General features: G+C 39.1%; 1 protein-coding gene across 1 annotated transcript in view; it reads right to left on the reverse strand.

Annotated features, from left to right (window-relative positions):
- CLVS2 (clavesin 2) overlaps positions 1-26,728 on the reverse strand; it is a 52,377-nt gene that overhangs the window by 15,898 nt on the left and 9,751 nt on the right. The gene's annotated exons all lie outside the window — the stretch shown is intronic.

Consider the following 26,728-nt stretch of genomic DNA (forward strand, 5'->3'; position numbering starts at 1 on the left):
AATTACATATACACAGTGGGTGGATTTTTCTTCACATTCACTGTAACCTCTCTTCCAGCAGCAGAACATAACTTTTGCCTGTCTCTGATGAGCACAGTTTGTGACATGGCCATGCCACAGACACAGACAAGCAGGCAGCTACTATCAGAGACCACAGGCCCCATGATATGAGGCTTGCAAGCGACAAAATTAACAGCAGGCTGCCAAGGAAGAGGCATGACCCTACCCTACTGTCTGCAGCACTGGGGGACTGCCAGTGCACCGACAGCAGCACAGAATGATCCCTCTCTGGGTTTCCATCTCTTGTGAAATGGTTCTGTGGACTCACAGCACAGCAATTTTAACCTCTGTAGACTCACAAACCAGCAATTTGAACCTCTCTGCCAAACATAATTTATACAAACTATCTTTACAAGCTTTCTCTCCAAGGACCCAGCTGCTGTTGCCTGCTACCACCCTTGGCACATACTAAGAAGCCAGGTTTCTATTTGCCAGATACCACATTCCACCCTGTGCTGGGCTCGGCCATCACCTGAGCCAGCTCTCAGGGTTTCACAGAGTCCCCTGCTCCACTTTGGCCAGCAGGAACTCCTACAGCACAGGTAGTAACAGCAAAACCAGCATATGCCATTTTCAACTGCACTTATGAGAATAAAGTGACAACTTCCTACTGAAAACCAGTGTGAGTCCTCTTAATGGCGTCAGGACTGTTATCATATCATTAAAATGACCCATCTTTTTATCTTTACCAAATGCAAAATGTTAAAGAACTTAAAGGCCACAGCATTCTTCACTCCTTGAGCATTGTGTTTACATTTAAATCTCTAAAGTCTACTCTTGATGAAGCAGCCCTTCTGGCTGAATTCAGTACTGTAATCAAATTTGTTTGCACAGCTTTTCGAAATGTAGTCTTAGAAACTGCTGAGACCACTGTGTGCCCAAAGGTGCTTTGGCAGCCCATTGTCATCAGAGCCTTGAAAGCATGCTGCTCATCGACAGCAAACAGACTGTCTGGACACACCTTGCCACATATTAACACTGAGACAGTGCTTGGGCATGTGTGCTCTGGGGTTATTTTTGAGGGTTTTCTGTCCTTATGTGCAGTGAAACTGTTTTTGTGGACAGTCGAGAGGGTCCTTCAAAGGAAATTCTAGACAAACACAATGAATACACTCACACCCTTTATTTAAGGCTGCACTCGGGTGCTCTGTTGAATTCAGGCTATAGCATCTGCAGATAAGATAAAGTCAAAACTGCAACATCTGTATCTTCATAACAAAAACTGCAAGTTCAAAGAAAGCATACAAAACTGTTAATATCTTAACTGTGACTTAAGACCTATTCCTGAAGAGAACACATTAGCCCTCCTTTAGGTTTTCTGAAAAGGCAAGCACTTCAGGAAGAAAAAAAAAAAAAAATTATGATGATGAACCAAAATAGTTTCTTTATAATGGAAAGCAACACTATAAAAAAACAAACATTCTGTCTGCTACAAAATGCATCACAACTAAACTTAATTTTTAGCATGTTAAAGAGAAGATTGTGGAAACTCATGGAAAGAAAAAGGCTCTGACTAGAAGGAAGAGTTCACATCCTTAGTATTCAAGAGCTGAGCTACCAGAGGAACCACGAGTCACTGCCATCTACATCAGGAAAGGACACCCATCTTGCTACCAAACTGTAACTTTCACTGAAGGTAGGAAAGAACAAGGAATTCCTAATGCCAACCTTCCTGCCAGCATCCATCCATGACATGAGTACTTGCAATGCCTCAAAATAAACAAACCTTTATGTCAAGATCACCTATGTGCAAGACATGACTGGAATCAATGGTGAGGACTGGGTGATTCAGAGACTGGAACGTTAATCTTTGGCATCTAAAAGAATTTGGGTTGGATTTTTTTAAGGAACAGAGGCTAAACACACTAGGGAGAATAAATAACAGGTGAGGAAAGAGTCTTTCAAAACAAAGGACAATGTTGACACTGAAACAGAGGAGAGAAAACTGACCAGGAACACAACTAGACTGGAAGCTGGTAGACAGCTTTGAATAGCCAAACATGCAACAAGACTGGCAGGGAATAAGCACCCTAACTCATTTTGATAAAATTAGGAAATTCTGAAGAAGCTAAGCTTCAGGTTGTCAAACAACAGGAGACTTTCCCTCTGTACCTCTCTGTTAAGGCTCTGCAAGGTTCAGATCCAAAAAATAAGTCTTGGGTGGTGCAATTTTGCTTGATGCCTGGATCAGCTGCACTTGTGATTTCTCTCTGTAAGACTAAAATGTTGTTCTCTCCAAGTCTGAGCTTTTCATTTTTACTATACAATGTTGAGCCATTTCTAAGACAAATAAAAAGTGCCCAAATAAATTTTTGTTACTGTGTTCAACCAAAAGCACAGTACCTAAAGGCAAATTAACATCATTCAGTGACATTCCTACAAAATAAGATTTAATTATCTAGAACTGTATGTTGTCATTTTGCTAAGAAGCTTCCAGTGAATTTGACTTTTGGCAGTCCTTTCAATTTCTATTAGTCATTTTATCTTACAGCTCATATAGAACTATGTTAAGTTGAATTAAATGAGAAGGGAGATGGTATCTATCCAGTGAGAATATTGCTTTTTTTTTTATTGAAGTACCTGTTTTAATTTCAAGTAGTCTTTTTCATTTTAATTTGCTACTCATAAAAATTATATATTGTTTAAATTAATTAGGTGGGATTTAAAAGTCATTTGACCACATGTGTCTGCATGTTTATATATAAATATAATAAAATTTAAAACCTACATAGATTTCATGCTTTCACTGTTTGGATAAAGGGTTTATATCACTCTCAGTTTTTAATTAGGTGGACTTGATAAAGAAAGTATTTTGTGTAAAACCTTCATTTTAAGTTGAAATTACTTTATTTCTTTGCAAATTAACTTCAATTGGTTTAGACTTTTTTTTTTTTTTTTACGTTTTAATCAGAAATTGTGAAATTCTTTTCAAAATTTTTCTTCCTTTTGATGGGGACTTGTGGTATTGAACATTGGTGCTTACCCTATTTGTTTGGCTTGAAAATGAAGGCTTTAATTTTAAAGAAATGGAAAATGCTGGTTTTCAAAGACAATACTGTTCTCAACTATCAGCACTGCCTCTTTTCTTAATTTCTAAGACTTCATTTGAAATGTAAGACATTAAAAAGGGGGAAAGGATCCCAAAAGATTTTACAGACTGATGCTATTTTCCAAATCAGCACAGCCAGAAAAATAATAAGAACGAGGACAGAAATAGGTTCTTCTATTCTGTTTTCTACCCTGTGATGAAAATCATTCTTTACAATAGACAATTATTAGACAGTGATTTCTTCTATGGAAATTCCCATGGGGGAAAAACACGTCTGTTTTCCAGGCAGCTTGTGAATGTCTTATTAGATTAAGATTACAGACAAAGAAAAAAAAAACACTATACTGCAAACTGTTGTGCATAAATACAGTAGCAATACTTTCATAATACTGGTGGAATAAAAATAATGTGGAAAATTACTGTTCATAAAGGATTCCATACTCTAGCTCCTGAAGGCAGAAGTCTTTGGCCAGGGACTGCATAGTAAGAGCTGAAATGCCACACCAGCATCTAAGCTTGTACCACCCTCGTCCTGAAGCCACCCTCTTTTTGTGAGTAAGACTGTCCAAACAGCCCCTGGTCTCTGCCAAACTGCTGACCACAGGATTACTGTCAAGATGCTTTTCATCATGCAGAAAACTTCCCACAGGCCTGAGGTCATTTCACAGAGAAGCATTAATAGCTATCAGATACCACCCCCTTCCTTATATCTGACCACTTCCAAATATGAGTAGGTTAAACAGCACCTGTGAATGAATGAATATTTTAGGATAATGTTAAGATGAGGACTGAGAGAAACAAAGCAAGGCAGAAACCACAGAAATAACATCAAAGTGAGGAGCAGAGGAGATTAAATAAAAAAAAGGATTTCAGGGAGAGATATCAAGATACTACTACGATGCACAAGAAAAAAACATTCATCTTGCTCCCTCTCTAGCCTCTTTTCAAAATTTCCACAGGAAGGTTGGGAAAGATAAATATAAAGTATTCCTGCATGGAGGACCCATGTTTTACAGTTACATGTCAAGACTGATTTTGCAGACCTAAACTCAAACAGGGTAAATAAATACCAAATCTTGTATCTTCTATGTAATTTTGTATATAATTCCAGCTGACAATCTCCTAAAACCAGACCGAGCCTAAGGATTTTCAGTTCAGGATTGCCTTCTGTCAAAATTTGCAAGAAGCTAATCTGAACTTGTCCAGGCAATGGGATGCACAGGTCTGCAGATGGATGAGGTGAAGAAAGATCCTGAAGAGAGGGAAAAATGCATGTTTTCAAATAGCACAGCATAGCTATCCAGTGCCAGGAAGTTACTGAGTTGAAAGACACCATTTCTCCTACCATAATATTCACTCTTTCTCCCCTGAAAATGGAGAACTTCTAAATTGGTGTCTACAATTTTATCATTGAAAGCTCCTCCAAAAATGCAACTCTCAGTTTCAGACAAGATGCATTAAAATTGGATTAGCCCTTTGCAAGTTTCAATTTACAACAATACAATAAACTGAAAACTATAGTGTTTCAAGAGTCATTTTATGAGCCATGTGTTTCTTCATACTATGAGGAATCAATCTCCATCACTGCAGTAAGTACTAAGAGCCGCAATCATTTTAGCCCTCTAATTTTAACCTGTCACTCCATGCAAATGACAGTCCTGAGAATTGAACTGAACTGTAAAATTGGAGCGATATGGACTTAAGAAAAATCAGCTGAGGACAGCTACTGAGATCTAGAATGCAGCATAATTAAGCTTTAAATTACTGAGGAAATTGAATACTGACTTGAGATCCATTAATAAGTATTATATTTTATTAAGAGTAGAGGTATCATGAACTATGCAGCATACATAGTTTCAAGAGGTCAGTTCCCCACAGGACAAATCTATTTCCAAAAAGTGTTCAAGTATCTTTGTCATAGTACAGAAAGAAGATTTATTTCAACCTTTCAGCTTTAAAGAAAGCATTAGTCTGAACTGCTCAGCTACACTTTGTTGTTACAAAGGTGCTTGAAAAGGTATGACTTCCCACATGCTAGCTCCACTTCAGCTTCCCTCTTCTTCTGCACTCCTGAATGACTGCTGGGGGTACACACTGGTACCTGGGAATTTCAATATTGTTTGAGGGAGAACTTTCATTCAAGTTATTACTCTAGAGGTCCCTAAATCACTGCTGCTTAATTCTAACTTCAGACATCAACCCCCTGTCTTTGTAAAGCCATATAAGCATGGGTGTCTCTGTGCTAGCTTCTATGGAGGAAATCTTCCAGTAAAAATCAGAGATTCACAACAACTGGGAAAATAAACAGTTACATGTTTTACCATACACATCTAGGGCAAGGCTAATGTGTTTGCTGTCCTAACAGGATATGCCAGTAATGAAGAAATGTGATGTAGGAGCTCTCCTAAAATCATACTTTTGAAAATTCATGTTCAAGGAGTTGGGAGATCAAAACCAGAAATGCAAATGTTTTCTTGCTAAGATAAAAGTGGAATCCATGTGAATGTATTCTCAGCAAGAGAAAACAACAGTAGCCTCAGTTCACATCACATGGATACCCACAGATAAAAGAATTCAACTCTGAAACTGTCTGGAATGTGGGGTCCAGCACTGGGATTCTCAGAACAAAGCAGACAGACACATACTGGACACAGTCCAGCAAAGGGCCAGGAAGATGACTCAGGGATTGGAGCACCTCTCATATGGACAGAGACTGAGAGAGATGGGAATGCCCAGCCTGGAGGAGAGAAAACTCAGGGGAATCTCAGTGATGTATATAAACACCTGAAGGGAGGGTATGAGAAGCTGTAGCCAGGCTCTCTCCAGTAGCGCCCATTGATAGGATCAGAAGCCATGGGAACAAACTGAAACACAGAAGGGTCCATCTGAACATAAGGAAACCATATAGGAGCACACAGTTCTAAACAGCTTAGACACTGATGAAAAATATAAAATCAATGAGGTTAAATAATCTTTTTACCTGGTATTTTTCAAACCACTTACCACAGTTGTGCTATTTTTGAAATTCCTCACCGGCAGAAGTAACCAGTGTCACGATAGACTCCTCAAAGGCAATTAAAAAACAATTTGCTAGTAGATGTTAATATTTACCCTATGCAAGTTAGTCATTCTTGGCTTGGCTGAGGTCACTCATCTTAACAAGTGACTGTCAAAAATGTGCTTGGATTTCTCCACCTAAACAAAGGCTTACCTTACCTGCAAACCCTGACATTTAATGCATCACACTCTCTGAACCAGGATTACAGAACACAGCCACTGCCAAGCTGTCTGCACAACAATGAACAAGTCTAGTTTCCAAAGGCTGGGAATGAGCTGCCTGCCCAGTTCTGGCAACCACCAGTGAGCCTGTCTTTTCAGAAATGTCAGAGGGCAACACAGGCAGCTCACAGACCAGGGAAAGTCAGCAACAGTCAAATTAACTCCATTCATTAACGACACCTCTAGGAAAGAAGTTCAATTCCCATTTTGAAATGGACAATTTGCTGCTCTGCTCTTAGCTCTAGCAACAAAACAAAGGGTGATTGCATCTGAAAGTATGTCTTTTTTCTAAATATAGCATTATTTACAAAACTATTGCTTTTGCATATGTAACATTTTCAGATGTTTATAACTAGACACTGCAAAATGTTTATTGCTCTACTGCTAAAACCTTATTCAAATTGTAGCATCTTAAGCGCAATATAATATACTAGACCAGTGTAAAACCTACTTTTTACAGAAAGTGTAAGAATGTGTGCAAAAAGATCCTACTTCCCTCACCTTCCATTCTACTTTTCTGATTTAGCCACTTTCTGATTTGCAGCCCTCTTCTACAGCGTGGCTTAAATTTTCTGCTTTCCTCTACTCCTATCACTCCAGTGCTAGTGGTTGATGCTAACCAGAGAATTAAATCCCCAGCACAGGGATGATAGCATGTGGCATGCGTGAGTGGACTTAATGGAAGGCAGAGACACCCTGCTGGCTGTCTCTTGCTTCCCATCCACTAGCACCACACGAGGCCCCGTGCCGTGCAATCCGGCACATCCATGCCATCAGTGCCACGGCCGTGCAGCCGCGTCGCCCATGCTACAGCTGTGAAGGCCCCTGCTGCGACCACCGTGTGCACCTCCAAAGGAGGCTGAAAATACAAAACTCCTCACTTCAGTGAGAGAGTATCATTAAACATTAAACCCTAAACAAGCTTCTACCTCCACTTAACTGAACAGCCAAGAATCAGCAACAGAGAAGCTGAAATAAAATCAGAGCCAATGCTAATATAAGCAAACACGGCCTCTTTCAACCTATCCATTCACAAATGGATGCTGTTGTTGAGACCATGTCACAAAGCTCTTGCCTCTGTACAAAAAAATAGTTTAAGCAGCAAAATCTTCTGTTAGGTATGAACAGGTGTGAGGTCACAGCTGGATGCAGATACAGACTCAAAATGTATCACATTTCCTAGACTTAAGACATCTTCAATTGCCAATGAACAGAACTGCATTGAAATCTAAAAGGAATGTGTCAAAACAGAGAGCATGTGTGTCTGTGTATAAAAATCATTATGCCTCAAAATGGAAAATTAGTATCTTAAAAAAATTATTAACATGGATAATTTGGCAATTTCCAGTAGCCTAATCACTTTAACATACATTTAACAGCTTTGACTACCAGCGTAGGACAAAAAAGGCACTTCCTATCTAGGAACCAGAATCAATTCTTTGTGTCCTACTGGTAGATCAATTATGTATTAGAGCTGCTGCTGCTTGACTTTTAATCCACATTAGTTCACAGACCTTAAACAAATTTGATGCTACCATATTAAAAAGGGAAAGCACTGGAATAAGTTATACATAAACAAAAAGGAAAACAGATCAAGCAAGAGACCAATTAATCAGTCAGATGCTGGCAGTGTGGGGACAGGCTGCCTACTGCCAGCACACAGGGAAATAAGAAACACACAGATAAACCATTTAAATTCCCTTAAATGTGATTAAATCCAACCTGGAATAACCATACAATATTTTTTAACATGTTTCTTTGTTAACCTTAGTTTTGGCAATTCAGACAAAGAAATTTGCTGATGTGCATATATCTTCGTAGTACTATAGACCTATAATAACTGTTCTCATCCTGAATAAACACTTTGAGCCACATTCTGGATATCAGATACCAGCTGTACACTTAGCCATTTAAAGATCCTGGCTGTGTATTTCCTGAAATAGATAATTTAAAGCAGTACTTCAGTCATCTCTGCCCGTTTTGGAGCCTGGCTGATAAATCTTCACATGTAGCCGAAGCATTAAAAAATCTTCCATTTTCTGAGCCCAAATTCCTGCATCATCGTATCTACTACAGTCTTTCAGCACTAAAATTAAAGGCAGCATGAATATTTAAATGTTCTTTGACAAGAGCGCAGCAGCTAAACCTCTGCCAGTATACAAAATGCAAAGGCTACCTTAGAATTTGAGTTCACTGGGTGGAGGGAAGGAAGGTAGATGTAAAAAAAAAAAAGCAGGGGGAAATTATCTCAGAATTCTTCCTAGCTATTGCTATTGCCCTAGGAGCTGTAGTTTGAGTGCTCTAAGCTTCCATTTCCTTACAAAGACACTGTTATTTAGTTGAAATATTTCTTCCTACAGTGCACAACAGTCTCTCCTGGAGAACAGATACAGCCTAGAGGTAAATGGGGTGAGGTATCTGAATGCTCCACTCAATGCTGGAAGCTTTCCCAAAATGAAACACTTCAATTTTGACCCATCTGGTACTTTTCAAATAAAAAAAAAATCTCTAGAAGGGAGACATTTTACATAAACATTTTCTTTTAGTCATTATGGAACATTTGTGATTCTTCTTAGAAAGGCCTCAGAGTAAATGTTTGTAATGTTTCTGTTTAAATTTTTAGAAGAACTATAGGCTTTTTTTTTGTGGATAAGAATGCAGCATCTTAGAGCTATTCTAACAGATTTCATTCTGTTACTTGCTGTGATCATACACAACACAAGCTTATGCCAGGATAAGAAATTGAATTTCATGCAGATCTGATATGGAGAGTTATGTGATGAAATAAATCACCGACAAGTACAGTCCTGTGTGTCCCAAGACACCCTCAGTATTCAAACAGATTGCTTTGTTATTTTAAGCTGTCACACTGCTGCAAATTTCATCACCCAGTCCTGTGACTGTGACAGACCTCACCTGCAAAGTGAGGCCATGCAGAATGACCTCCAGGTGGAACCCAAAGTGATGGCCAGTGGTTGTTGGCACTTCAGTAACTCGTTCCTCTCCTCCAGCTCAACTCTGCCCCAAAGTTCCAGCACAACTGAACAGTTGGTGTGCTCACTGCAGCTGCCAGCTTTCAGCAGGAAAAAAGTAACAAAGTTTCCTTGACCATTTCTGGGTGTATAAAGTTCCGCAGTGACATTGTAGATGGAGAAGCATTAACCTCAATGATTTGGTCAAATAGCAACTCAAGGAACCTCACTCTGTATATCTAAATCCTCTCTATACTTTCAGCTGACACCAGCAGCATTCAACTGCCTCAAAGTGTCATCAAGAACTGGAAAACACCAGACACGACAACTTATCCGATGTAAGATGTGATCATGTCATCACTACAAATGTTATAAGAATTTATAGCAAGTGGGTCTGATGAGCTCAACTAACTCTGTGACATTCCTGTCCTGCTACCTCAGCCAGCAGGGGTGACTGCAGGCTCACCAAAGATCTCCAAAGCAACGTTCCCCACATACAGCTCACTCACTTGAACTCACTGTGGACTTGCAATAGTTTGAATGTATCGAGTGTACTCTGTCATTTCTGACTACAGAGACAGGGCTTTCCCTAAGAAAATGTACCATAAGTACACAGATACACAAAATAACATTCTACAAAATCCCAAGCAGCACCGAAACATTCATGGAGGAGAAACTCAATTATCTACACTGTGTAACTGTTAAAAGCAAGTTACAGTCAGCATCCCTTTCCCAAAAAGTCTGGAAGGTAAACAGAAATCAAACGCCATTTCCAAAATGACCTTTGAATGTAGCTATATGCTTAGGTTAACAAGAATAATAAAGGTCAGGACATAGCTACTACAGCAGAAGGGAGCAGCCCTGGGCATGTCTGTTTTATTAGTGCATAGCTATACTCTCTTAGAGATGTTGTCCACTGGCTGCTGCCCATTATAAACCAGCAAGAAACTTAGGGGAACATGAAGCAATTTTAAATTATTATGCCTCATACAAAACAAACATACTCAATTTCAAATGTTAGCTATGGATTTTTTAAATTCTATTCATTACACAGATTAAATCTTTTAAATACCATTAATTAAACAGAGTGGCTACTCAAGCACTATGAAGTCTATTGTGTAAATACATATTAAGGAGTCCCTAGACGTGTGTTTGTCCACTACAGTGACCTCTACTGAATAGCTTTATTTTTACAAATATTAATATCACTCAAATGCTTCTGTTCATATCATATCTGCTGAAATTTTTATTGTCCATATTCTGTATAGGCTGAAATGGTGACTAGAAATGCCTGCAAGATACAAACAATTCTCCATGCACAATATGCATCATTATTACTTTCTTAGCCATCAGGTCTTCAGCATCATTCAGTTCCTTTTCAACAGCACTGAGAAATGTACTGTCATTTATATTTAAGGTAAGTTATAATTAATTAGTTAACTAAGTTCTGTCCATATTCCAGTTAATTCAGCAGGTAACTCAAAGGTTTCAACCAAGAACCCTGGGATCATTAATGACATTTGGTAAATAGGGAAAGTGAAGGAGAAGAGCCCAGATCTGAATATCAGTCACAAGTGAAGGACACCCCTCATGAAGAGCTCACTGATCAGAAGATACAATGAGAACAAGGAGGGGTTTTGGAGAACCTCAGTCACAGCCACTTAACTATCTCTGAGGAGCTGGACTCTGCATCAGGTGAGAATCAAGTCCAGTCTGATTTATTTGGATAAATCCAAAATAAATAAAATCTACATGGGGGGTTGTAAATGTTGATGATAATAACTACTTCTGATAAAAAGTAATTTACCTGGGCTATGTGATTCTCCTTTTTCAAACAACATACTGTCTGAAAACAGTTCTCTACTACTCAGTATCTACTGAATGCTTTTTCTATGTAAGAGGGTTCACATGCATATAATAAAAACAACTTATTCCCTATCATCAGTAGGGTGAACAGTAAGACCCCAGTGGGAATAGGAGCTAGATTAACAGACAAGCTGAATTCATAGTGAACAAAAATGTGAGCAAGACCTTCAAATGGTTTTGCATTTCACAGAGAAAAAAAAAATATTTAGAAGCATTTTATACTTTTGAAATAAAATGCTCCCTCATTGTGTTGGTTTTCTTTGGCACTAACATAAATATAGATGTAGATGTATTGTCAAAAAATGAATTATCTTTTCTGCAACACCACTGTTAAACAAGCATTGACAGATTAATATAACTCAGCATCCGTGCAAGGACCTTACAAAGTTTATTCCAACAGAGCATAAAGTTTATAAAACAGATGCATTGTTGCATGATCAGCAGGCTGTAAATAGTTTTATAGTTATATAGTTAGTCAACACAAGCTATAATTCTTCCATGACCCATACCTATCATACTGGCATGTGCATCTCAGTACTACACAAAGCAATAACAAGTACAAATGCTATTTACTATCAAAACACGTGCACAAGTATTTGCATCACCTACAAGTTCTGCAGATGAAAAGTATTCCCAGCAAGGATCACACTGCATTGCCCTGGACATGGCATCCAGCCAGGTAGGGAAGATATTTTCTCTTCAAATGAGAGATCCAAACTAATGCCTGAAGCAGGAATCAAGCCAGAAGTCAAAATTTTGAAATTCAAGCAAGTAACTCTCTGTCCAACCTGGCAGGCCTAGCTTTGTTTAAATCCACATCAAATTGACACCAGCTCTGATGATCTCCATAGACAGGCGACCGCTGCCAACTCTCAAAGCTGCAGGGCTTCAGAAGCTTCCACAGGAGGCTGCACCAGAGCTTGCAGGAGTATGAAGATAGGCACAGAGAATAAAGAGAAAATATAAAGACACAGAAAGACACCAGCATCATGGATAGGAAAGTTTGGATCTCCTGCACTGGAGCATCTTGTCTAGCTTGAGAGGAAACAGGGTTTGGATCAGTTTTGGTAGCAGTCACCTGCACGCTCACTGCAGGTAACCACTGAGCCTTTTCTGCAAGGATAGAGAGCTGCATTCATTACTTTAATTGTGTTAACTAGAAATTTTATTGTTAAAAATAATTAAAGATATTTAAAAGCTGGTTTGACTCACTGTTATGTAACACTAAGGGAAATTAGATCTATTTTAGGACTCTGAAAATGAGGGCAAAAACAAATGGCACACACAAAGATAAGCCTCTATATCCAAGTCCCACTTCACAGTCTGGACATCTCCCAGCCTTAACACACTCACCTGTTACCTGGGAAACAATGTGGAAATTTGACTTTCCAGCACCAACTCCTCTAACTCTATGCCTGATGACATTTTCTTGCAGTGACAGCTCCTATTTTCACCCCTGCTGCTCCTTCTCATTAACATATAAATGCATTACGGTATACTTCATTCTAAAATAACTTGCTGTTCATCCCCTTTCTATTTTACAGTTAATGCCCAAGAAACAGGATGCCCTCGGTTGCTGCATTCTCCATCCTCTCTGCCTTCTCCCCAGTCTCCTTGATCCATGCCAACTGTCCTCCCCGGGTTTCAGTGCCGTGGGTCACCTTTCACCATTTCACAGATTTCAGCATTTATTCCTTGCTTGCTTCACAGAGAACATCAACCCTAGAGAACTCCCTTTTCCTACAAGCATTTCAGTGTCAGTCCTGTGTCAATATGCATATACCTCAACTCGTGTCTTCCACTGCCAAGCCTCAGCCATCATTACTACTTGTCTGAAAGCTCACTAACAGCTCTAAGCTCAAATTCACTCCATTTTTATTTTTTCTAGTGTTGTACCAATCCTCACAGTGCACACAGCCATCAAACTCACAGCCTTGGGTTTCTCTGTAAAGTCCTGTTCTCCACAGTGTCTGCAAGACAAACATTTACCATATCTTTCTACATACAATGTTGCGGGAAACCTGACCCTGTTATCTTTAATATCCTACTGCCACATTTTGTGCTGCCTAAAAGTTATTCTAAGGGTTGAGGTTTTTTTAATCAATATAGGTTTGATGAGCCCAGGGCTGTGAATTTCAGTCCATGTTGAAAGGATCAAACTCCAGAGAGAAAAGACAGGATCACCTGTCTAATACAAGCAAAAACAAAACCAAGCTGACACTATTTGGGAGACCAGAATTGTGATCTGTGTGAATCCTGAGTGAATTCCCTTCTAAATTTTTACTGTGAGTTGAAAAGAAAAGCAAGGCTCTGAACAAGGAGGGGTGAGAGAAGCAAGCAACACCTGGTCCAATATGACGCACTAATAGCAAAAACATTAATTTTCCTTGGCAGCAAAACATCTCTCCTGCAATACAGCATGTGAGTCAAAGCTCGTTAAGCCTGGGCTTCACTGCAGAATGTGGAAACAAGCAAGTCATCCCAAACCAACCCCCCCCCCATCGGGCCACGACTGATGCAAGGTCAGGGACGCCAAATAAAAAGCTGAGCAGCATGCCAGGGCTCCACTCACTCCATCCGGCCTTACCTCAGGAAGAGGGACAGATGGTGCCAGTGACTCAGAAGAACGCCAAAAGGCTCTCATCTCACAGCAATAACCTATGTCCCAGCCCCGTGACAGTCTGCCATCCAAGCAAATGGTATTTTTCAAGGACATAAGTGTGAACTTGACACTGGTAGGAAAACATGACAGAGTGCTCTCACAGACAACCTATGTTTTTGCAACCTGGGCAAAGATAATTCTATTGTGCAGTTTCACCTGTGTGCCCCTCTATGTGAGAAGACAGGGCCTTGGGTAATAATGCCTGGCAATATAAATTATAGCTTAGTGTACTGCTTCTGACTAACTTTAAATTGTCAAAAAGCTATCCAGGAATAAAAAGCCTCAGGGAAAGCTTAAAAGATTTGTGAGCAAGACTTCATAACCTTAGAGGAAATCAATCTCAACTTTAAAATCTGTTAAAAAAAACCCCAACAAACCATATCCTCCAGATTCTGCCCTTCTCTTTTCTGGGTTTTTTCAATTACTTTGTTTGCAAAATAGAACAAAGAAATTGTAGGTCTGTTCCCTATCTCTTTATTTATTTTTTTTTTCCCATTAGCAAAGTGCAAAATTATGGCTTCCCATTTCTACTTGTGGGGAAAAAAAAAATTGCTATTGTACTTCTTTTCCCCAAAAGCAGGCACTGAGTGAATAAATGCAGCGAAGCACTGGTTCAACATCTGGTCCCATACAGAAGGCAGGACTGATTTAGGACAAACAGAACAAGGACAGAGTTCTGCATTGGTAGACCAAGACCTGGGCACAAATGAACTACTGAAAAGATCTGTGCCAGTAACAGCTCCTACAATGGCATTCTTAGAGACACAATGCTGTAATGACATAAGCGCATTAAGCTTCCTGGGGAAGAATAATTTTCTCCTATTAGATAAAATAGCACATAATGAGACATCTACATATTGGCCCAAAGTGCTATTTTGGGGAGCTGTTCCACAACAAAAGCTTTATATTGCACCTTTATGTCCCTTACGACACAGATACTTCTACTCTTCCAGTCTCAGCCCAGTACACCAAACACTTGGGGATTTGTCAATAACAACTCAGTTTCCATCTGTGCTCCCAGCTCAGAGTTGTTTCTCACAAGACCCACCCTGCTTCACATGGGCCCTGAAGTACTCTGCCCTTTGTCCCACTCTTTTTTTCCCATGTGGCAGTCTTAGTGCGAGTTCACATTTCACGTCTGTGCTGGTAGCTCACATGGAGATATCCCCAGTGCCCTTCTGAACACTAACTTAAATATATAGTGTGCTGCTATAAGAAATATCCAGCTAAAGCTCAATGTAGCAAGAAAAAGAGGCTCTAAACCTGCCAGCCTTACCTCCATTCTCAAAACTTGCACATGACAGAGCTGAGTCATTCATCATATTCAGGCCCTGTCATATTTGATTTCAGCTGCTCTCAAGCCCCATACATCTCACCTCTGCTTACATTCTGCAAATTCTCCTTGCATGGTGTTGCTTAGACAATATAAATGGCTGAGGGTGTGCTCACCAAAGCAGCAAATTATCTTTTTTTTTTCCAAAAACAAAGAAGTGTGGCTTTCCTGTTTTTCAGAGAAGACATCAGTGCTGCAGATGCAGTTTTTTCATCTCAGTCCTCATGTCTGCTTTCCTAGCCTGTGATTTAATGAAAGATTAAAGACTAGCTTATGAAAGTTCACCACGGCAACTGCTGATGTCATTGGGAACTGGATTCCCAGTCAGGGCTTAAAGGAAGATGAAGACCATATTGATAACTGACAATATTTCTGACATTATTCATCTACCTAATTAAGCCCCAACCCATGCCACTACATATGCTCAAAACCGACAGAAGATGTAGCACCCTTAATATGCTTAGCCATTGGTGATACACAAAATTACCCTACAGAAATTAACTGTTCATGGAAGGTGCAGATTATTTACTCCTTTCTTATGAAGCAGCAGAAAAACAGAATTATTCATTCATCTACTTCATGATGCCATGCCTTTAATAATCCTACAAAAAAAAAAAATATGTGCATTCCTCTTCAGAAAGCGAGCCTAAATGCTGCATCCTTCACACCATAAAACAAAGTGAGATTTTTTATTCATTTAATTTCAAGCACATTCAAGCATAGAAGGAAAAGAGACACACTGACAGCCTGGACAGCTTTGCTGGTAGTCATTGTCGTGTTTGCCCTCCTTTAGGGATGAAGCAAAACTTTCGTCTATGTACAAACACAAGAACAAAAAGCACATTCAAAGTAACCAAAGTGTACACATATTCCCCTTCTGACTTTTTCTGAAACGAGTTACTGCTAAAATGCCTTCATGGTAGTTTGTTGCTTGCTTCATCCTCCTGCAGTAGTCCAAAAGCAATGTACTGATGGGCAGTCAGTCCGTATCATGGAGTTACACCCAGTAAAGGAGATTATCTGCCACAAACCAATAATTTTCAGGGATGGCAAACAGGGGGCTGCTCAGGACTTTAGCAGATTTCATGAGGAAAAAATGCAATTAGGGGAGGAAGCAAAGGTTGATTACACAGATTTAAGAAATGCTAGCGATGAGAACAAACAGTTATGCTTCATGTATCTACTATGATTACAAGTATTATGATGACAGGAGTGAGAATGGAGGTAGACAGACCATCCTCTCCCTGCATTTAAGTGAAAGCCATGAGACCTGGAACTGTGCCTGAGCGCTGGACACAGCCAAGAGGCTCTGCAGTTCTTCTGCACAGTGTGGAGTTCTTCTGCACATCCTCATTACAAAAACAGAGTAAGGTTGTCAAAGGGGAGCTCTTGAAAGAAGACATTTACAGTCCCTATACGAAACTAAAACAATCAACCAAGAAGATTTAATGGGACAGAGTATCAAGAAGATGAAGAAAAAAATACATAGTAAGGCTCACCTGGCATGTAAGATGCTGCTTGGTTTGCTTCACTCCTACAACTTAAAGCAAAAACACACATGGTCCAAGATGTTCCCATGGATCTTCAAATAAATTCATTCTTAACTGGCTTTTACACAGTTGTCTTTAAAGACATGTGTGCTACTTTCATTTGGTACTGCATTGATTTTCTCTGAAGTTTCCTCCTACCATGGCTACCCTGATCAATTATTGCGCTATAAATAGAGCAGTCAGATTCCTTTCACTGGTCTCATTAAATTGCACTCCTGCTGAATTTCTGTGGAGAACAGAATTGGATCATACTGACAGCAATAGTATGAAGACGTCCTAGGGTTTTCCAGAGAAAATCAATTGCTCAATATTCCTAACAAAATGCTTTGAAAAGCATGACCCAATGGATCTCAGCTAATGCCCAAAACATATGTCAAACCTTGCTTGCAGTTCTGCATCTCTAAACCACTGAAAAATAAAGGATGAGAAAATAAGTGGTTAAGAGGCTCAGGCAGCTTCTCACTGATACATAATCCCTCATCAATCACAACTATTTAACTGCATCCCCTCATAATGGAAACATGTTGTGATGCCTTGAGAGGCTACCAAGAACAGAGACGAGACAGAGTTAAAGGAATAAAGTAGGTATTTATGGAAAAGGCCTTCAAAGGACACACCTTGGGCAGTACAAGAGCCTGGCTGTGGCTCTACCCAAGATGGACGCTGGGTCACGAGTTTTCACACTTTTATAAGTTTTGGTCCATTTACACATTGGAGTTAATTGTCCAATTACAGCTTCAGGTTATGAAGTCCCATCCTCCCAGATTCTCTCCTCAACTCCCTGTTGTTTACACTTTTTGGGCCTGAAGCTGCAACAATGTCCTTGGTTCTCAGGCTGGAAAAGGATTGTTTTGTCTAACTGCACTGTGAAGAGAACTTGCCAACACTTTATATGAAGTTCAGAGTTATATACCAATACAGTACAGAATCTGGAAAATATGAAAGCTAAAGATTAAGGCATCAGTTGCTGGAGGTATGCAGTTAACCCATATAATTCTTATGGAAAATGAACTAAGAATTTGAGGAGGCACACTTGGTGCCTGTCAAAGTCACCATGTAATGGTGATGTGCTCGCTGACTAAAACTAGAGGGGAATGATAATATCTGGTGCTATGGGAAAGGTTAGTTATTGCAGCAGATGTGTGACAGCTATGATTTCAAAAATGTTTTACTTTCCGATGGTAGGTCAGTACAGCTTTTAAAAAATTTGTTTTAGAGATGACATTTTATTCAATGACGTTGATAGCAGCCATAAAATAGGAAATATAATTGTCTACTTTGAAACATTTCAAAATCTCAACTGAAGGGCAGTTTTTAGGTCTGTCTTCTGCCCAACACCTTGCTCTATCCTCTCATAATTATCCTGTCTCCTCCTGACATCATTAGTGTCCTCTTTGTCCCTCTGTTAAGCAATATCCTTCAAAACCTTTTCCATCTTCTTCGGAAAATGAATCAACATTTTCACCATATACTCTTTTGCAGGTTGAAAATTCCAATTGCAAAGGCTGCACTTGAATTACTGAATGTATCCAGTGTTTTCACATAGATTCACACTGTCTGGAGCATTATCCACGGGGTTTCTACAGAAAGATCCACTGCAGATTTCAGAGGACTGGCTGTACCTTCCAAAGACTTTCTGAGGAAAATGCTGGAGGACTACCAGTACTTGATGATTTGCCCTGGGTTCTTCATACTTTGCACAGTGGCCTTCAGCCAGAAGATGCAGTGCTCTAAATTACACTTTCAGTCAAATAGCTTAGCATGAGATGAAGGCACATCCCAACAAACTCAGAAGCTTTTGCAGGTAATAAGGCACATTCAGTGTAATGTCAGATAAGAATTAATGAAAATTGCAGATGAAACACACCTTCAGGGAGGCCCACCCCTGAATCACAGCAGAATCTCTTTCTCCTTCCAGAAAATGTTTTCAGTGGTGGAAGTGGCCAAGGGTTGAAATCCAGTTCTTCTCTGAAAGGAAGCCCTACCCCAAAAGATTCTAACAGCTATAATGGGTTCTTGAGAACCAACTAAAAGGAGCAGGGAAATAACAAATACATTTGAAAACACAATCTTTAATCAGTGATTAAAGACTGCATTTTTCAATGACACTGTGTGATTATACTGTGAGGGACAACATGAAATGTAACCCAAAAGAGCAAGCAAGCACCTCGGCACAGCCAGAACTGTGCTGGAGGAGATGCTGACTTGAGGCTTTCTCAGTGTTGGGCACTAGATTGAAATTCTTTTTTTTTTTTACTGAATGAAAATTTATTTTCCTCAAAAAAGACGGTATGTTCAACCACCTCAGATTTCAGACCATATCCATGTTATCCATTCATTATGTGTAAACAAAACATTACTACCCAATCCTTTTCATTACAGAAAACACTGGAAAACATTATAAGCACTATTTTCATATTTCACATAATAAGAAATGTTTTTTAAGAACATATTCTGATTGTTGCAAAATATGCAGGAAAAGACTACACAAGTGCTTGTTGGGGAAGGGAGCTTTTTGTCAAAGTATATTTTTAATATTTTAAAAAATATTTTTAATATTTTAAGTATATTATCCACACTGGAGTATGATATTTTTAGAAAGAATTAATACTTATTTTTTTCTTCAGAAATACAATTTTCATAATTTGTTATATATCTAAACTTTCAGCTCCTGAACTACTTTATATCACCACCAAAGTATCACTTATTTAAACAGTAATGCCTATTAAAACACACAAAAATTGAATTTTCTAAATTGTTTTATGATTAGGAAACATGAGATGAGAAAAAGCATCACCAGCTATATAATTTCACATTTTTTATGGTGCTTCCCCCAGAGAAGATTCCCACAGTTGTTTTTAAACATTAGTGAATTATGACAGCAGAGTTCTTCCTGCACAGCAATCACTTCTAAACAAAGTAAAAATTTTGCTTATAACCAAAGGCAAATTGGTTTCATAAAAAATAATTATCAAATGAGGTGAACACTTGCTAAGGAATATCAACCAAAATCACAAGAAAAATACATTGTATTATTTTGTGGATGAAGCACTGCAAGACTATACTGGCAGAGGCACTATATTCATGGGCATATGTACAGTACACACTAACATAAAAAAAACTGTTCACAGCCTAATAAGATCACAGGGGATTTATTAGCATGATGGAAAACGAAGGTTAGACTGGTTTCAGAAAATAATTACAAAGTGATCCAGTGTCTACTCTTGAGGTAAAAGTGAAAGATACATATATAGAATGTATTGATAACACAGGTAAATTAAACTCTATAAAAAAATAGATTTAGGCTCTCCAGATAAAGAGGATCCCACTAATTTTCACATCTCAACATCTCCAGTGCCAAACAAGTCAGGAGGAACATCTCCAGGTCCTGATTCCAAATTATTGCCACTGCAGATAGGTACTGCATCACAACAATTCTTTCCTATGGGTCACTGAGAGTCACATACCAATTCCTGCTTCGGACCCAACAGCACACAGTGAAATAGCAAAGGGCTTTATAGGAGTTGACATTTTGAAATAGAAAAATTAGGATTAATGCCAAGAGGAAATCTGAAGAGCAAAAAGTCACAGAGAGGTTTCCAAAGAATCTGCCAGACCTGCCTTTGAGCTTTTAAATTAAACTGTGAGAAGCACTAGAAAATATAACGCACAGGATAATCTTGCCTTAGCAGGAAGGTGAACTATGATCTTAAAACATGTCTTCTGTCTCTAACATTACCATTTACAACAAATTAGTTTTATTTCTGAGTGACCTTACAAGGAAGACTACTATTTATTCCCTTTATAGCCTTAAGATATTGAAGAAAAGAGAAATATTTAGACCTTGACTGAGATAAATCACTTTCAAAAATAAATAGATATTTTGAAGCTGAGTTGTAACCATAGAGTTGTTGAATTGTGGTCTACCAAAGAAAACAGAAAGTCATTCACAGTGACAAGAATTAACTGCCTATACCAAGCTTGTGCTACAAACCCTTAATGTTTGTGTCACCTTAGTATTGTATCACTCTTTTAGTCTAATCAGAGCAATTTAGTCACTCTCTTTAGTTAATGCAGATAGATTCAGTTTCCTGATAAAGAGAAGAAAAACAGAAAAGTGAATAGCATTTAGCAAAAGCTCAAGAAAGAAGCAGCCTGCATGTAAGAGTCTCTTCTGTTTTCTTTCTCTCAAGATGCAATAATTCTATTTGGATGTTTTTCTCTATTGACAGAGCTGATGGAAAAATATCAACTATGAGCATTTTCATTGGTTTCTACACTAACCACATCTACTTTGTTGAGTAAAAGAAAACATCAGATTAAAAACAAAAAAAATTTTCTTTTTCTAGATCATGCCATGTCATTACAGCAACATCTCAGAAGCTCCCAAAAAATTCTGCCTGGCTCCACGAGCACTGAGCAATGTGTACCAAGCAAGCCAGCTCCAGTGTGAGGAACTAAAAAGAGAGTTTTCTTAACAGCCCGATGTCTAAAGGACTCACCTGGGATGTGAACAGATTAGGATTCACTCCCCAGTGCCACTTTCATAACTGGTATGAAGAGCAATGGGAGCAGAGGGTAAAAGAGGGTGTGGAGATGGGAAGTTTGAAGGTGATTGGAAGCCAGATGTGGAGAGCATTTGGACAGTGAGATCACAAAAGGCTGAAATCTCCTAAGGAGTCTAAGATGAACTTATTGTGCCATGCAGTCATCTATTGTGACTAGGTTCTGGAGGATGCCATCAGAGTAGAGATGGAAAAAACACATCAGTGAAAACTTGTACAATGACAATGTCAGCAGGAGTGGGTTGAGGAACTGGGGAAACAGTAGGACTGTGGCAAAGCCTGCTCAGAGCGAAAAAGGGCAGGAGGAACAAGCAGAAGAGTCTGTGCCAGTTAGATCAAAGTGTCTGAACAAAAGCCAAGCTCCCCACAACTAATCATGCCTTGCTTACAGCAAATATCTGCAAACCACTGGCAAAGTGCCCTCTGCCTTTCTTGTTCAGGTTCACATGGAGGATGACAACCTACTGCAGACAGATACTCCACTAGCTCCAGTAGCAGTGTTTGGAGAGTGGGTATTTAACTCCATTAAGCTTCCTTGCAGTTTTCAGTGAGATGCCACAAAGCAGAGTTTCTGGTGGGGGGGAAAGGAGAGTTTAGTTTGCTGCTTCTTCTCATTTGTTTCAGAGGTGGCAGCCCACATGGCATTATGTGCATTCAAAGAGAATCTAATGAGAAGATCTTAATTTAGCCATGCTATAACTCAGACTCCTGGCTTGGGGGCTCAAGATCAAGACTAAAATCTTGAATTGTCCTGATCAAAAATAAATGTCAGCTGGATTCCAAATATGTAAAAAGTGACTGAAAATCAGACCATATCCTGCCACAGTGGGCACCCCAAATTAGAAAACACTTAACAGTAATCTTTCAGTGGAATTATTCTCAGCTGGGGATAGAAAAATAAAAAGAAAAAAGATTATGGTATCCCCTCATCTTAAAAGTGTGTTTGTGACAATACATAAATTAACATTCCAAAAGCATTCAACAATTTTTTTATGACCATTCTAAAAGATTCTAGCAAGTAAATTAATGATTCTGTCTTCAGATAACAGGTTAACAGCTGGGACCACACTGAAATAATGGCTGTGTCTATACAAACATGCCTGTTTGCAGCTGAACTCAAGCTGTGGTCATAAAGTCCTTTCTAAGCCAGCAGGTTAAGCCCATCCAGGCAGCAGGTGAGGAGCTAGAAATAACAATCACTTCTAGTCCACTCTGTTTCCACAGTAAATTGCTGGTAAGCCTTTTTATGGCCTTTTTACAAGCAAGGAAGACCGAGTGTAAGCAAACTCTTGAAAATAACAAGCTCTTAGGAAAAATATCCCATTTAACTGCTGTTGTTATAGAGCATGAGTTGAACTGGTATGAAACTATGCTGTTTACAAGCACATCCCTCTGTTCTCTGGCAAGTCCTGGGCTCAGGAGACTAGCATTTACAAACAACCTAATTCTTTGATTGAAAAACAAAACCTTAATGAAACTATTTATTAGACTTCCTGAAAACAGAAGATACTCCCATTAAAAGGTTGAGTCTGCTACTTTTTAATATTCTCTCAAGCAATATGCAAAGTGTCAGGACCTTCCTCTCAAAAACAGGTTGAAAATTCAAGCACTGAATGAGAGGGGTGTATGTTTTTAAGTCTGGATGCAAAAACATTTAAAGCTCTATTTTGTGGTTTGCAGCTCACTGCTAGCACTAACTGTTCATTCAGCTCATTATTAATAATGTTATGCACTGCATGGAGCATGTGACCGTGTAATTATATGAAGTCACAATATTTCAGAGGCATCCTTAGTTCTGGAAGTCCCTGTCTTAGGAATCCTTGTCACTGCAGCATGCTGGTTGCATAGATGTAGTCCAGAACCAGGTGGCAAAATTTAAGCACTCTCTGTGCTTGCTGAACCAACCCTGATGTTCAGCAAGATTCCCTGCAGGACACTGATAGAGTTCACATTAAGAGAAAATGGGAGTAGGAAGTCCTGTCACCTTCATCACCAGGCTGTCCATAGCCTGTGTCTGGTACTTCCACCTTGCATTGCTGCAGCAAATCTGGCTGGGGATATTGTTCTTACAAGCTCACAAGAACAGCTGTGTGAAAGACGGTTTTGAAAGCAATTGTAGCTGCAAGGATGCTGTCTTAATTTACTTTCTGGTTTGCTTTCATTTTTACAAGAGGGAGTTTGTTTTAGCTCATGAAGCCTTCCTCTGTTACATAAAAAAAAAAAAACCACAGTTAAAAGACCTGCCTTGTCCCCCATAACACTATCACTGTTTCCTCCAAACACCCTTGTCCCCAGAAGCAAGAGTCTTCTGTCTTCTGCAACAATGCTGGCTGTCCACATATGCTCAGCTCCCCATTTAAATGTGTATCATCTCTTTTCCACCAGCTCTTTAACTAGAGGAGAAGCATTCACATTCAGCCACTGACAACAACACACTTTTGCAAAGCATTGGGAGGTACATCCTGTCTCAGTGAAAACATGCATGAAAAAAAAGCTGTCATGCATGCAACTACTATCATGCACTAAATAGAAATCAATATTTAAGAAGGAATTAGTGCTCCAGGTTTTAGAATACTAAATATCAGTTAATCAGTTAAAGTGATTCATGAATACCTATAGTGTTCCATTTTCCAAAACTCAATTATAATTACCCCCAAAGCTGTCTGTCAGAGTTAATAATAACCCCAACTTTCAATATAATTTTCAAATTGAATTTTCAGTCTTTGAAATTGTTTTTACCTGTCTTATGAAAACAATTGTGTCGTGATAATTTTTTTTTAAAAAAGTCCATATAGGGGCATATGTAAAAAAAGGACTATCACCAAGAAAATAATCACACCCAGAACCTCACCCCTCTGTCTGCCCAAGTGCTCTCAGATAGATGTTTTGGTAGCAAGGGTCAGGGCAGTGCCAGAAGCAGTAAAATGAAAGGCAGGTTTTCAGAATGGGGGAAGAAGGAGTGAAATATGCAACACCTAATTATGTCATACCAAAAGTCCACCTAGCCTTATATCCTGTCCTTAACAGAAGCCAAAAAAGAGAGCCTAGAGCCGCTACAACTTGGACAACATATGTGATTATTTCCACTCAGCATCCACCTCATCTCCAATTTTGTACAGCCTAAGGAATTCTGAACTTTGATTTGTTTCTTTATATGTTTAATAATCTTCAGTTCATCTCTTTCTTAATTTTCCCTAAACCAACTAAAATTTAAGCATCCAGAATTCCTCATGGCACGGAGTTCCACAAGTTACCCAGATGTAGTACAAAGGAGTCAAAGCCAGGCCTCCTCCTAGTATGGGCTCCACCTGATGATGCCCGTTTCTTAAAATGTAAATAACAAATAGCATCTGCAACCTGCCCACTCTCTCCAGCCATTCATGATCTTTTTTGTATCCTGGTCTGACTCCATCAGACTTTAAGGAGGAGGCTAGATTTGCCAAGCTCCTGAGGTCTTTTCAAAGCTGAATTATCCTATGATTCTATGGTTTTAGAGATTTCTGTACTTGTCCGCTACAGTTTTTCTTCTTTCATCCAGATGAATTCCAGCCAATTTAATTGTTACTTGTACAGAAATCATCTGATACATTTTGGCTTTTTGCTCAGAGTTCATCACTGTCTATGGAAATTTAGGACTGGCTTTTTTCAGAGCTCTCAAAAGTTCTCTCTTCTCTGGGAAAAATAGATGAAGCACACAGATTGCAACCCATTACTGGTGAAGGAGGCAAAATTTTGTAAAGTTTTTGAAAGAGACCTTATCAGGGCACACAGGTATTGAAGTTATACAAATGTAACACCCCCTGCTTTCAGGAACACAGCTGCTGAGTAACATGAGCTTCTTCACAAGCCCAAAATTAGTGACTGGCTACTGAGACCAGTGAATGGGGAAAGTGGGCACCTAAAGACTGGAACTCCCACATTGAATACACTATGGAGAGTCAACACAAAGTCCTAAAGTCAAGGCATGAGTTTCAGCTCTCAAAAAATGTCTTCCTTCTGACTTTACACTAGGGAAGGTGTAGGAGCTCTAAGTGCAAAACCTCCTTCTCACTGATGAAGAGTAACAGCAGTGCTGTAGGCACAAGCACCTGCAAGGAAGAGTGTTGCTCCTTTTTCCCAAAAGCACACAGCCAGTGTGTGAGCTAGGACTGGAGCATCAAAAGTCCCAGCTGAGTGCCACCACCTCCACATAAAGTTTTCTTCTTGCCTAGCAAAACCATTTGTCCTACAAATCAGCACTGACCTAAAATGCGCCAACTGTTTGGTACAGCACTGTGGCCACGGGCATGCGAGATTTTCACATCAGATTACAGATAATCACTGTCCTGTAAATGCTGTGATCGAAAGTCTCTTTTCCTGGAAACAGCTACCTAGGAAGTTTTTCTAATTTATACAAGTAAGTTCGGGGTATGATTCTTTGCACACTTCTGTTTAACACATATGCAGACAAAGTATATACCAGAGCTCATCTTCTTCTGTACACTAGAAAACTGTATATTTACTTATCTTGCTTTCCAAAGCAATTTCCTAAACATTAAGCCATTGTGAAAAGCCACAAGCTGCCATAGCTTGTAAAGTCTTTGGTACATACCATATTGAGTATTCTGCTCACCATGGAAGCTAAGCAAATATAATGCAAATTCAGTAGATTTCATTCAGAAGGCAAAGGGATTTGGCTAACATCAAATTCAGTGGTCACTAATCCCACTCTCACTGTCCCCTTCCGCCTAAGCAACACAAATATTTAAATTCTCCAAATGGTAAAGTTCAGCATCTTGAGCCCTGTTAAATCTTATAAGCCAAAGTAAATTTCATTTCTCTGATTAAATATAAAGTATTTACAAAGATTATAAACAAATAGTGTGTGTGAGCTGTTCTTGTTCTTTTTCATACTACCTGATTAAGCACTTTGTACTTTGACATTAATCAGTTATGTTTTCGCTATACATTTTCCTCCATGGCAGTCATTAAAATGCCCTTTTCCTGCTCTCTTCTGGAGCCAAAGACCCCACCCAAAGTTTGGTAGGTCACCTGAAGTTTTGTAGGTCACAAAACTGATCATATTTTCAGATGCAATTATTCACTGCAGCTCTCCTCAAAATAACCATCTCTGGATAATGCCCAAGAAGAAACACTACAATTTGAAAACAAAGTCTACTAAAGCATTTGTTCATGTTCTAAACCATAAAACAAATGTCTAAATTTGAAAAAAGCACAAAAAAGAAAACAACTTTTAAAGGAAGAAAAGGAAATGCAGTACTTCTAGAGCACAGGTCTCACTGCTGCCTTCTAATGTAGTTGTGAAGATGATGAAATCACACTGTTGCATAAGGAAACAACAGAATGAGAACTGAGATCTTTGTCTCATGTCACTACCCTTCTGTGTGCAAGT

This window comes from Pseudopodoces humilis, chromosome 3, assembly GCF_049639895.1.
Source record: "Pseudopodoces humilis isolate 2021_Gansu_Grassland_sample_001 chromosome 3, ASM4963989v1, whole genome shotgun sequence".
In the NCBI taxonomy this organism is placed as follows: Eukaryota; Metazoa; Chordata; class Aves; order Passeriformes; family Paridae; genus Pseudopodoces; species Pseudopodoces humilis.